At 44.4% G+C, this 14626-nt stretch overlaps 1 long non-coding RNA gene across 2 annotated transcripts in view; it reads left to right on the top strand.

Annotated features, from left to right (window-relative positions):
* The window catches only part of LOC144679826 (uncharacterized), a 53301-nt gene that overhangs the window by 20567 nt on the left and 18108 nt on the right, over positions 1 to 14626 (top strand). The window lies entirely within an intron of this gene.

Genomic DNA, 14626 nt, shown 5'->3' with positions numbered 1-14626 from the left:
ATCTGGCATTGTCTTTGCTTGCACAAATACATGAACACAAGTTGGCCATTCAGCTCCTCGAGCCTGTTCTTTTATTCATTTACATCTAAGCTGATCTGTACCACAATTCATATCCCATGATGCTTTTCCCTAGTGAAAAAAAAATGTGCACCTCAGTCTTGAAGGCTCCAATTGTCCCTTAGCATCCACAGATGTTTGGGAGAGTGAGTTCCAGATTTCAACTACCCTTTGTGTGAAAAAGTGCTTCCCAATTTCACTCCTGAACAGTCTTGATCTAATTTAAAAATCATGCCACCTTTTTCTGGGTTCCCCCACCAGAGAACAAAGCTTCCCTACCCCATCAAACCCTTTCATTTTAAAATTACTGTAGTTATATATTTGCATCCTACGTTGTCCGATCAATTGCTATCAGTCTCATTCAGCAGTAACTATGTTCACTGAAAATTTTTTAAATTGCAATTCATCAGACATAACTTAAGATGTTATATACGAGTGAAAATACAGTAGAAGCTACTGAATTAAATCTTTGATTTGTGGCTGAAGGAAATTATTCAATTGGCAAAATCACAAGTAAGGTATGTAGCTCTCCTTTGTTTTTTGTTATAAGCTTGGTGCATTTGCATTTTTTTTTACCATCTTATGATCTTCCCTAACTGCATACCTGACATTTGCCTTCCACTTATCTGACACCAGTTTATTCCTTGTGTTCTATAGCCACTCTTTCAGATTTTTTCTATCCCCAACAGTGCCCCCGTTCCAATCAAATTTCAGACCCACTGGTTGTTTTGCTCTGAAGCCACTTCCTGGGATGCTCGAGAGAAGCATGGGATAAGCCTCCAATTTTCCTGGCATTCCCTCTCTGAAATACTTGGGCTGGCAGTTATTGGCATACCCCATGACCCCATTCTAGGCAGTGAAAGCATTTTGATTTCAGCTCACAGACAGAATCCATCACCTGTGTTGCTTTCCACTTTGGTTCAGGAATTAAGAAATCAGAGAGAAATGTGGTGAGGATGCCTGTTACTTGATTTTACAGTGCCATATCATTGGCTTCCTCATGGTCTTTGGTGTTCTGACTGTGGGTATGGTATTACCTGTAAACTTCTCAGGATATCTACTTGGTGAGCCTTGCTACTCAGGGATATTGAACCTTGCTGAATATTGACAGCAGACAGCTTCTCCCTCAGAGCCTCCACTGCCTTGCAGCCTATCTCACTGCCACCACTCCACTGCTTAGGCCTCTGGCTGAGTACCGCTACCCACCTTCCCACTGCTCACTGCTCCTCCACTCACAGACTCTTTCTGTCCCCTGTTTACATTAGAAATGAGAAACAAATTAATTGGAGGGACAGCTCCTTGCTGAATCTGTCATTTCCATTTGTATTTTGAACACTGTTTAATAAAAACCGGATAAAAACCTTTAGTGGGCTGGACTCTGGCCCACAGGCCATTTATTGGACAACTCTCCTCTACCTCAAGGTAACTGCTGGAGGACAGATCTCTGGGCAGCTGAGACACCCTGCAAACTCCTTTCATCCAAGAGCCCAAAGCAGCCACGGGAGGTGCCTGAGCTTCCATTAAAACACTTTTCTGTTTCATGGAAGATGCCATTAGTGCAATGGGAGCTATTTGGGCTTCCACTACAGCAGTGTGTTGTTCAGTCAAAGCTGTTTGGCACTCTGGGAAACTGCCATGACTGCAGTAGAAGTTGCAAATTGCATCATGAATTGTAGGTGCAAATTCAACTTAGACTTACAACATAGTAATCATTACAGAGGCATGGCTGCAAGACAGGTAGAATTGTGAAATGTGAATACCAGGCTAAAAGGTCTACAGGAAGGACAGGGAATCTGATAGAGTGGACGAAGTAGCATTAATTATTAAGGATGACAATACTTCTATGATCAGATAAGAGATGATATAATGAGAGATAAACAAGTAACTTTTATGGGTAGAAATACAAAATAGAAAAGGATTTAAGACTCTAGTGGGAGTTGTGTATAGGCCTGGTATCAGTTGTGAATTGGCAGAACATATCAGTGCTGAGATTAGACACCATGCAATGTAATTTTAATGGGAGATTTTAAGATCCATATAGTTTGGGATAAGCAGATGAGCTCATGTCAGAAAAGTTAATGAATTTCTTGAATGTATTCAGATTAGCATTCTGCAAAAATGGGTGGAATTTAGTTTGTGCGATGAGGGGCCCCACCACCACCGCCTCCCCGCCCCCCCACCCCCCACCACCACCACCACCCTCCCACCATTGTTTGGAGTACTGGTGGGAGCCACATGTCGCTTCTCTCCAGAAGGCCTGACACCATTTATGTGTAATTAGGCACTTAGCTGGCCAGGGTGGGCTGCCCATAGGATCAAGGCCCCGTCCTCTTTGCCCTACTTCCCCTTTCCAGAACTCGCAGTTCAATAGGCACTCTCCATCCCTTCAGTCTATGTTGCCCCTCTCCATCACCAGTTCATGCTGGAGCTCTCCTCCATCCTCTCCTTACCGCGGTTCATAGACCCAACCTCTTGATGCTGTCCAGGAGATTGAACATCATTGCACATTGTGAACAGGAGCTCTCAAGATCTGTAATTCCCAACCATAGTGTTCAGGATTAATTCAGCAGGAGGGACTGAGACTAGCCCAAAGGGGAGGAAGAGTTTGGGGACTGAGGAGATATGTTAGTAATGGCATTGTGGGGAGGAGGCAGGAATGGTGAATGTGGACAAGCAAACATTATCTAAAAACACAAATGTTTGAGAAGCTTGTAATCTCCAAATTTTTATTGGAATAGGAATTTTGGATCTAATTCAAATTACTTTTCAACTAACAAATTAACTTGATTACATGTAACGTTTTTGAGTATTTTATGAGTTAAGTTTAACAGCTGTGAGCAGAGGAAGCAAGCAATAAGCGCGTTGGAGTTCTGACCATCATTTGTGGAAAATCAATTAAAGAAACATAGAATAGTTCATATCAAGCTGCAGAATGCAGCAATAACCTTGAGCTGTCACATGGGGAGTGGGCACATCATGACTCAGATACTTGGAAGATAGAGCTACTATATACCACCACCATATTACGCTAATATTTTAGTCTCTAGTCTGTGCTGAGTTACATAAGAATATAGGAACCTATTTCCAGATTATTGTCAGGGCCCATAGCCTTTGCAGTATCCAGTGTCTTCAGCCGTTTCTTGATAGCACGTGAGTGAATCGAATTGGCTGAAGACTGGCATCTGTGATTCTGGGGTCCTCTGGAGGAGGCCGAGATAGATCATCCACTCAGCATTTCTGGCTGAAGATTGGTGCAAATGCTTCAACCTTATCCTTTGCACCGGGTTCCCCCATCATTGAGGATGGGGATATATGCAGAGCCTCCTCCTCCAGTGAGTTGCTTAATTGACAACCACCTTTCACGACTGGATGTGGCAGGGCTGCAAAACTTAGATCTGATCCATAGATGCTGGAATCGCTTAGTTGTGTCTATTACTTGCTGCTTATGCTGTTTAGCATTCTAGTAGTCCTGTGTTGTAGCTTCACCAGGTTGACACCTCATTTTTAGGTATGCCTGGTGCTGCTCCTGGCATGCCCTCCTGCACTCTTCATTGAACAAGGGTTGATCCCCTGGCTTGGAGAGAGAGTGGAGGATATGCCAGGCCATGAGGTTACAGATTGAGGTTGAATACAATTCTGCTGCTGATGGCCCACAGTACCTCATGGATACCCAGTTTTGAATTTCTAGATCTGTTCGAAATCTATCCAATTTAGCTTGGTGGTAGTGCCACACAACACAATGGCGGGTATCTTCAATATGAAGATGGGACTTTGTCTCCACAAGGACTGTGTGGTGGTCACTCCTACCGATACTGTCATGGACAGATGCATCTGCGGCAGGCAGGTTGGTGAGAATAAGGTCAAGTATGTTTCTCCCTCTTGTTGATTCCTTCACCACCTGCCGCAGACTCAGTCTAGCAGTTACGTCCTTTTGGACTTGGCCAGCTCGGTCAGCAGTGGTATTAGCGAGCCACTCTTGGTGATGAACTCAGAATACATTCTACACCCTTGCCACCCTCAGTGCTTACTCCTGTTGGGCAGGACGTACCCAGGGATGGTGATAGTGGTATCTGGGAGATTGGGCCATAATTTCCAAGTTCCTCAGTATGCGTCGTAGTGTGGGGTGGCTGGGGTGGCGGGGGGGAGGAATGGTACCCCAACGATGCACTGGGGAATCCCCTTCAGAGTTTCCCAGATAAGGTTTGCATTGTAATTGCCCGGAAGTGCAAGCTTCCTCTGGCGATTGCCCTGCACGTGGAACCATCTGAAAAATTCAATTTAAATCGTAAACTTTGGTTGTTCCAACTGGGTTACATCAATAGTTACCTAGAAAAGGTTGGAAGAATTAAAACCTCTTTCTAACTTCTGAATAACTATCGCACAGACCCACACCGACCCCACCAAAGGACTCTCCATGGAACCTCCAGGGGTCTCTCTCCACCCCGCCTCACCACGGGACTCCCTCAGCCCCTCAAAGCCCAGGGGTCTTCCTCCACCAGCTAGTGCCATAAAAAAGGACTGTGGCTTTCCTCCCTTCGACAGAGCTGCACTCAACGCTGGGACCCGTTTGATACGCTGCAGTAACCGGATCTCGCCCGGCCTGAGCCGGAAGATCGGGCGAGACAGGATTTCAGGTAAATAACTGGAATTGGAGTGGTAATCCAGGTAAGTTTGGGTTCATTATCGGTAAGGTATGATTCAGTGAGTATGACTATGTCAGGCTATTGTTTGACTAGTCTGTGAGGCAGCTCTTCCAATTTTGGCAAAGCCCAAGTCTAAGCATGCCTTTGCCTAATGCCCACACAGGTGTACTTTTTTTGTCAGCGATTACTGCAGAGTAAGAACACAGTTCAATTATCCCCCTTGCCCAGCACTGAGGCTTATAATGTCACTTCCACCCTTTCTGCAGTCAGATAATTGATAGGTTTTTGTTAGGCAAAGGTATTTAAGGTTATAGTACAAAGTGGGTAAAAGGAGTTAAGATACATTTCAGGCATGATCGAACTGAATGGTAGAACAGCTTTGAGGGGTTGAATAACCTAAGACTTGTGCTCCAGAACTTGCCGCGCCCCTAGCCCAGCTGTACCAGTCTAGCTACAACACTAGCATCTGGAAATTTGCTCAGGTATGTCCTGTACAGAAAAAGCAGGAGAAATCCAACCCAACCATTAACTGCCTCATCAGTCTACTCTCGATCATCAGTAAAGTGATGGAAGGGGTCATCAACAGTGCTATCAAGCAGCATTTGCTTGGCAATAACCAGCTCACTGATGCTCCATTTGTGTTCCTCCAGGGTCACAGCTCCTGACCTCATTGCAACCTTGGTTCAAACATAGACAAAAGAGCAGAACTCCAGAGGAGAGGTGAGAGTGACTGCCCTTGACATCAAGGCAGCATTTGACCAAGTGTGGCATCAGGAGCCCTGGCAAAACTGGAGTCAATGGGAAACTGTGGAAAACTCTCCACTGTTTGGAGTCATACCTAGCAAAAAGGAAGATGATTGTTTTTTTGGAGGTCAGTCATCTCCATTCCAGGACATCACTGCAAGAGCTCCTCAGGGCAGAGTCCTAGCCCCAATCACCTTCAGCTGTTTCATCAATGACCTTCCTTCCATCATAAGGTCAGAAGTGGGGATGTTCGCTGATGATTGCACAATGTTCAGCACCATTCACGACTCCTCAGATACTAAAGCAGTCCATGTCCAAATGCAGTGAGAACTGGAAAACATCCAGGCTTCGGTGACAAGTGGCAAGTAACATTTGTACCACAGAAGGCCCAGGAAATGACCATCTCCAACAAGAGAGAATCTAACCATTTCCCCTTGATATTCAATGGCATTACCATCGCTGAACCCCCCACTATCAACATCCTGGGGGTTACTATTGACCAGAAACTGAACTGGACTAGCCACGTAATTACTGTGGCTGCAAGAGCAAGTCAGAGACTGGGAATCCTGTGGTGAGTAACTCACCTCCAGATTCTCCAAAGCCTGTTCACCATCTACAAGGCACAAATCAGGAGTGTGATGGGAGACTCTCCACTTGCTTGGATAAGTGCGGCTTCACCAACACTCAAGAAGCGCGACACCATCAGGACAAAGCAGCCCACTTGATTGGCATCCCTTTCACAAACATTCACACCCTCCGCCACTGACGCAGAGTGGCAGCAGTATGTATCATCTACAAGATGCACTGCAGGAACTCAGCAAGGCTCCTTCGGCAGCACCTTCCAAACCCACGACGGCTACCATCTAGAAGGACAAGGGCAGCAGACACAGGGCAAGTTCCTTTCCCCTCCAAGCCACTCACCATCCTGACTTGGAAATATGTCGCCATTCCTTTGCTATAACTGGGTCAAAATCCTGGATCTCCCTCCCTAACAGCACTTTGGGTGTACCTACACCACATGGACTACAGTGGTTTAAGAAGTCAGCTCACCAACCTTTTATCAAGGACAATTAAGGATGGGCAATAAATGCCAACAATGCCCACATCCTATGAATGAATAAAAAAACTTATCTGTAATGACCTCCATAGTCAAATAGCACAATTACCAATGATCACATTTGAGGCATGTTCTCCTGAGTGAGATACCAGATGGCTGCAGTGGAACCATAACCCAGGTAGTGTTTTCATGATAGGAATGATAACTGTAGAAGACTGAAGAAATTGATGATAATACTCCCATCCCCAGTGTTTGGTTTGTTTATAACAGAATAGTAGGACTTGGACATCAGCCTGTGAGAAATGGAAGGGTAAATTTTAGGATGCTGACTTTACTTTCATTTTTCTTAAGGCAGTGTAACTTTGAATTCTAAAACATTTTTTGATGTTCTTTATACTTTAAAATTCCTCTTTGAAATGGCTTGGAACTGGGGTATGGTTATTGCTGCTTTCTTTAACAGCCCCTTTCAAACACTAACAATACCGAGAACAAGCATCAGCAACTTAGTTCAGCAACAGCACTCTCAGAGACCTCCATCTGCTGATGGTACTGTGACATTATATTGAACTTCTGAGCATCGTGCACACTAGATACAAGTGGTGTAGCAGCTTGGCTGAGTTGTGGCACTTTTGCTGGATCAGGAAATTGTGGGCTCACGGCTTCACTCCAGGACTTTGGTCCGATCTCACCTCTGAAGTGTGTGTGATGTGGGAAGTGAATTTATGAGTGCTATAGAGGGAAGTATGGGTTTCCTGAATGCCCTGCAGTTTCTAACTACAGGGCCTCCATAGACTTCCTGCCCACAGCCAGCCAGATTGACAGACTAGTTGTTCAATCAGAGGGTGGTGGAGGGGGAGGGGAAGATGGTGGCTGGGGAGAGCAGAAGGTGCTCAGGAGGAGCAGCTGGTGCTCTGGGATGGGACTGATTGTGGTGGGAGGAGTTTGATAACTGCAGGGGCACAGATAGATTGTAGAGGTGATGTTTTCTGGTAAGCTTATGTAAGAGCATAAAATATTGGAAATAACAGCTCAGACAACATCTGTGGAGAGAGAGAGAGAGATGAGACTCGTGTTTCAGTTCGATGTCAGAACTGGAACAAGTTAGAGCTGTAACAATTTGTAAACAAGCACAAGGCATGGAAAGGAGAGAGAGAGAGAGAAAGAACAAAAATAGGAAAATCTATGAAGAGTGGAAGACAGGGCTGATTAAATACTGGGCTGTGTTTATTTGTGTTACAACATTAGGGGGAGCACTTCCCGTACATGTGCAGATACTACGGCCTGAATCTTCATAAAGGCAGAGAACCTTTCCGTCATTACGAAAATGACTGCGGAGGCATGGATCCGAAAGTACCCCCCACTCACCCAAATATGACACCTACCATTTTTGGGGTGGGTGGTGGTGGTGGGCGGGGAATGGAGGCTGGTTCCAAAATGCACATCCATGGTTCATAGAGGTAGCTGCCCATTGAAAACAGGATCAGCTAGGAGTGGGAAACAAGAAATGTGTATATTAAACCTGCTAGAGGCAGGTTTAAACTTTGTGGAATTGCTTAGATAGGTGGGGTACCCTTTTGGAGAGATATGGTACTCTTTTGGAAATGGTCCCGGGTCACCTTTGTGGGAAGTCAGGTGTCCTTTAGGAGAGGTCAAGTGCCCTTTGGGATTGTTAAAATTAGACCCGAATGTGCGTAAAAAGTGCACAAATTCATTGGAACTGTCAAGCTCATTGGAACTGCCAGAAGGAACTGTCAAGCTGTCAAGGCATTTAAAGCTCCTGCCCTTTAATTATTTGAATAAAAAACTTCTGCGGTGTTAAAAAAGTTAGTGCTTGTTATTTCACTCTATTGACATAAGCCTGAGGGTTATCATTATTGGATTAGTGCTGCATGTCTGATTTTGCAACCTCCCATTATCACACTGTGGTGCCTCTCAGTTCACAGTTTGATTGCTTCACAGTTTGATTAACAGCTCCAAACGGTTATACGCTTTTTGAAGTCCAATGCTTGTTTTTATAAAAGATTAAAGGAAGTTAAATGTTGTTTGGTAGTACATAACTTGAGTATTGCTGAGAAAAAGAGACATGCTATTTAAGATTTTTGCCTTACATTCATCAGGACAGGTCACAATATTACCAACTGTAAAGGGAACACATAATTTATACTGCATGAACAGTCAGTTCTGATACAAAAACAGAATTACCTGGAAAAACTCAGCAGGTCTGGCAGCATCGGTGGAGAAGAAAAGAGTCGACATTTTGAGTCAGTTCTGATTGGTTGGCAAGTGGACTCTGATTGGTAGAGATGATGCCATGGCGAATGCAGTTCATTGCCAAGCTATTATTCAAATTCAAACAAGGCAGGTCGACTCTGATTGGTCAAGCCATTGCCATCAGGAATGAACCAGGGAATGGCTGTCCCCCAAACTTTTGTTTAGTTAAAAAAGGTGCAATGCATGGACATGGTGAATAACCTCACGCTTTCCCACATTATACCCCATCTGCAATCTTGTTGCCCACCCACTTGACCTGTCTATATATCTTTGCAGCCTCTCTGTGTTCTCCTTACAACATACATTTCCACCTAGCTAGAGGGAGATAATTAGTAATATGGCACTGTCAAGTATGGAAATTATAATCATTATGGACTTTTTGTGCAGAGATAATTTTTGTAGTAGCTGCTGACACTACAAGCCTAAGTGACATGAATTTCAACACTTGTCTTGGGAATCAAGCAGTTTACACAAGCATGGAATGACTGCCACATTTTGAACATGACTGTTAACTTAAAGGAGCAGGAAATGTTCAATTGAACTGTTCTTCAATGGGCTGCTGCTGGAGACCTCTGGCAGGAGGTATGCTTCATCCTTCCTCACCATTCTCTCTCATGAGTGTCATCACCTTCATCAAGCTGAAGATCCTCAAACATTGGTAGCTCCATGTATTGCCCCTGTTACAAAGCAAAGTTCTGCAGCACACGGCCAAGAACTATCATGCTGAAACTGGGATTACTGTGAATTAATTGATGCCAGCTGATAGCATTTCCTTTAGAGAGATAAAAGCATTTTTGTTATGAAACACAAACAGTATCACCAAGGTTAATTTTTCCAATACTGCACATATGTTAATAATTGCTGAGTGTTTCCTGTTCTGTTCATTAGTAATGTTGTGTATTTTTCTCACACAAAAGCATTTTTACTGCAAGCCCCAATTTTGCACTGCCTGCAAAATCTATGCAAGGAATTGCTGTCTGCCAGGATCTAGGTACCTCATGGTGCACTGAGCATGGTGTCACATTTTGCAATTTCAGTCATTTGAACGATTAGCCTGAGTCCTCAGTACACATCTGACCTTGCAACCATAGTCAGCCCAATTGGACATGTGGTAAATCAAATTTAAAGGTGTAACTGCATTTAAAGGCTTCATTTTGGAGTAAATATTCGTTCAGCCTTGATAAAACTTCAAATGGTATTTTAAATATTTATCATATGGTTCAATAAATTTCTGTCCTGACTAAGTTGGGGGATGTACATAAATTGTGTGATATAATTGCAGAAATCTTTACTCTTTCTCCTCCAAATCTAGTATGCTAAAGGAGTTTCCATCCTGTCCACTTGGTTGTTGCAAGTAAATGGAGATGAAAATTAAAACTACAATTAAAGTGTCAATAAAGCTATACAATAGGCGAAACAAAATGTTAAGAAAATAATCTTATCTTGAAGAAGCCTCTTATAAGTCCGGCCATTCACAGTGTCACAACATAATTTTAAATGAAAACAAAGCCAGAAGACCCAGGTACAACTGTATTTCATACATTATGTGGACACCAGCCTTAGTCAGGACACACCTTTACAGGTCCAGACAATCCTTTCTGGACAAACATTTAAAATTCACCTTAAAGCTTGATGAAGACTGAAAGAATATCCCAGCTGCAAAATGTAACATGCTGGAAATTGGATGTATGGCCTGTTGTAACATGCTGGAAATTGGATGTATGGCCTGTTGTAACATGCTGGAAATTGGATGTATGGCCTGTTGCCCAACTTGCCCCAGGGAAGCTCTGTGCTTCAGCACAGCTTTGTCAAATTTTGAACTTATATCTGTTGCAAATTTAGTGTGAAGATGTAATCTAACAGCAGTGCATCACCAGTCCAAAATGCAATTTGCAAACAATAAATATTACTATTCATTTGATTATTTCCAAGCTGGTATGAAATAGCGAATTAGTGGAATTATATGCATTATATCAGTCAACACCAAATTCCCAATCCAGCCCTCTCCATGGCAATGATCTGAGCCTAACCAGATTGTTCATAAATTTGGTGTCATATTTGACCCTGAGATGAACTTCCAATCACATACTCAAGGCATCTCTAAGACCACTTATTTCAACCTCAGTGACATCACCCAACTCAGCTCATCTGCTGCTGAAACCTTCATTATTGAGCCTATCAGTTGGGAGAGAAACAGTCTTTGATTGGAGGAGCAGTGAACAGTGGCAGCTATGAGTGTGCTGAGGGCAGCCGGGCCCAAGGGAAGTGAAGGTGCGGTGAGGCTGCAGCCTAGGCGGCCAAGGTGCAGTGAGGCTGCAGCCCAGGTGGCCAAGGTGCGGTGAGGCTGCAGCCCGGGTGGCCAAGGTACGGTGAGGGCTGGAGCCCGGGGAGCACAAAGTTGCCCTAGTGAGTGTGTGGGGAAGCAAGATAGAGTGTTTGTGTGTGTGTGTGTGCGTACGTGTGTGTGTGTGTGTGAGCGGGGTGGTGGGGGGATGAATGAGAGAGTGAGTGAGTGTCTGGCTTACTCCCAGTCTCAGGGTTAGCACTCACTGGCACCACCACACACCAACACATATACGCACACGGCCACTCACAGTGGGTGAGGGTGAGTGAGTGAGTACCCTGAAGCTGGGAGTGAGTCGGACACACACACACTGACCCTTTCACACTCTGGTCATTTTTATTAATTAATCTTTTTTAACATAACGATTTATTGTTATGACATTGTTTTACTTTTGCTCAGGAATTGTTTCTTTTCTTAATACTTCAACTTTTTTTTTGAAATTCAGTTATTGTTGCACCAAACCTTATCTTCCCGAAATTTGTTCATCGGCTCCTTGAGTGAGAAAAAAAATGCAAATGTGCCCGCCTCCCCCACCCCGAGCAAAAAGGTTATACAAGCCTTATCGATAATACGTCCTAACGCCACTGTACACCAGTGAAGGAGAAAATGGCTGTTTAAGATGTTGATTGGACAGCCATTCAAGCGAAATGTATGCACTAGTGCCTGTTATTTGCAATTTTCTCCTAAAGGCAGATATTATAGAGACATATGTTTTCAAAGGAATATCAAACAATATGCACTATGGAAAGGAAAATTGACTGGTATGCAATGGTGAAGTGATCTGCTATATCCAATTTTATGCCATTGCCTTTGTCTTGCTGAATCACTCTTTCAATATGAATTTTAAGAGCAGTCAGCACATCTTTAAGAGCTGCTCCCATTCAATATCATGGTTCTTGTCTCATGCATGTTCATTGCATGCAATGTGCCAGTTCAGTTCTCTGTACTACAGGCATGCACAGCATTTAAGGAGGAGTTTAAGGCAGCCCAGTATGTTCAGATCAAATTGGCTTTGCCTATTACCAAAGGCACTCAGTCAGATAATTTCAGTTCAGTTGGTGAAGCTAGATGCCCTCAGACTGCAAGAATGTAGGTTCATCTTCTGCTCTGTTAAGTCCACCGATCTCACCTGCACTGAATAGGAAAACAAATTGGAGTCCTAGGTGGCAAAATTCGACTGTTGTGCTGCTAGCATCGATGCTATGGAATCCCAGATATTGGAAAATGGCAGCCAAACCACTTCTAGCTGCCCAATTCTGGTGCAGCCTACGTGCCAGAAACAACCAGTGGGGTCAGATCATGACATCTGTTTATCTGCATGAGGGATTCCCCCACTTGTGTCATTAATAGGGATCACCATGGGTCTGTCAGGTGAGGTGCTTCATTTGCTGCTGCAGAGTGAGTGGAAGCCCTGTGTAGTGTGCTGTTGGAGGAGTTCTGAGAAGTTGTTGGAGTCAGAAGCGGGTGGTGCTGAACTTTGCCAAGGAGGCCAGAGGTGTTTGAAGGCCCGTCAGCAGAAAGCCTGCTTTCAATAATGGCTGTTATTGTTTCTGTTCCTCTAGGCCTACAACATGACAGGGAGATGGAGCACAGGCAACAGAATGGGAAAGATGGGAGAAGGAGAAGGGCTCCCAATTGAAGGCTGTACCCATCAACGGTCTTCAGGAAGCACTTTTCCTAACTCCACTTCAGCCAGGAGCAGTGTCTGAGGCAGCTACAATTCACTAAAGAGGCGTTCACTGAACTGTACCACCTCCTCCAATGGGCCTGCAGCCACACAGCAAGATGAGGATGTTACTGCTGGGCATGAAGATCACTATTATCCTCAATTTCTATGCAAATGGACCCTAGTGGGCAGTACTCAGCAACATTGTCAACATAGTTCATTGTGTATTGCTTCATCAGGTAGGTGTTAGGAGAGAGGGCTGCATATTTTCCTCTCCAACCACAGAGAAACAGGAAGAGTAGGCACATGGCTTTCCCATGCTCTTTAGACTCCCAATGGTGCAGGGAGCCATCAAGTATATGCATACTCCTCTGCATGTGCCATATATGAATGCAGAGATGTTTTGTAACCGCAAGGGGTACTATTCTCTGAGTGTCCAGTGAGTGTGCAAACATGCATAGAACATCCTGTCAATGGATGCCTGCTATCCTGTCAACAGCCATGGTGCATTCATCCTGCACCTATCAGTCTGCCGCTCTTGTCATCTTTGAGCCATCACAATGAACCAGAGGCTGGCTGCTTGGAGACAAGGGTTACTCGCTCTGCACTTCATTCATGACTCTACTCTGGAATTCCCTCCTGCTTCTCCACCTCGCTTTTCTCCTTTAAGAAATTCATAAACCTACTTCTTTGATCTAGCTTTTGGCCATCTGACCTAATGTCAGCTTATGTGACTCGATGTCATACTTTCTTTTATAAAGCTCCTGTGAAGCAGCTTGGGAAATTTCATTACATTAAAGGTGCTATACAGATAGAAGTTGTTTTTGTTTGTGTCACTGGCTAGGCCAGAATTTATTGCCCATCCCTAAATGCCCTCAAGAAGGTGGTGGTGAGCTGCCTTCTTGAACTGCTGCAGTTCCTGTGGTGTAGGTACACCCACAGTGCTGTTAGGGAGTGAGTTCCAGGATTTTGACCCAGCGACAGTGAAGGATCAACAATATATTTCCAAGTCAGGATGGTGTGTGGCTTGAAGGGAAATCTCCAGGTGGTGGTCTCATGCAACTGTTGCCCTTGTCCTTCTAGGAGGTAGCATGCATGGATTTGGAAGGTGCTGTCGAAGGAGCCTTTGTGAATTGCTGCAGTGCATCTTGAAGATAGTACACACTGCTGCCACAGTGCATCAGTGGTGGAGGGAGTGAATGTTTGTGGATGGGGTGCCAATCAAGTAGGCTGCCTTGTCCTGGACGGTGTCAAGTTTCTTCAATGTTGTTGGAGTTGCACTCATCCAGGCAATTGGAGAGTATTCAATCACACTCCTAGCCAGTGCCTTGTAGATGGTGGACAGGCTTTGGGGAGTCAGGAGGTAAGTTACTTGCCACAGGATTCCTAGCCTATGACCTCCTCTTGTAGCCATAGTATTCTTATAGCTAGTCCAGTTCAACTCCTGGTCAATGGTAACCCCCAGGATGTTGATAGTGGGGGATTCAATGATAGTAATGCCATTGACTGTCAAGGGTCATTGGTTAAATTCTCTATTGTTTGAGATGGTCATTGCCTGGCAAGTGGCACATGTGTGGCATAAATGTTACTTGCCACTTGGCAGCTCAAGCTTGGATATTGTCCAGGTCTTGCTGTATTTAGACATGGACTCTGAGGAGTCGCGAATGGTGCTGAACATTGTGCAATCATCAGTGAACATCCCCACTCCTGACCATATGATGGAAGGAAGGTCATTGATGATGCAGCTGAAGATGGTTAGGCCGAGGACACTACCCTGAAGAACTCTTGCAGTGATGTCCTGGAGCTGAGATGATTGGCTTCCAACAACCACAACCATCTTCCTT

Source organism: Cetorhinus maximus, chromosome 4, assembly GCF_964194155.1.
Source record: "Cetorhinus maximus chromosome 4, sCetMax3.hap1.1, whole genome shotgun sequence".
NCBI lineage: Eukaryota > Metazoa > Chordata > Chondrichthyes > Lamniformes > Cetorhinidae > Cetorhinus > Cetorhinus maximus.
Note: the sequence above shows the minus strand (reverse complement) of the source record. Positions and strands in the feature narration are given on the sequence as shown.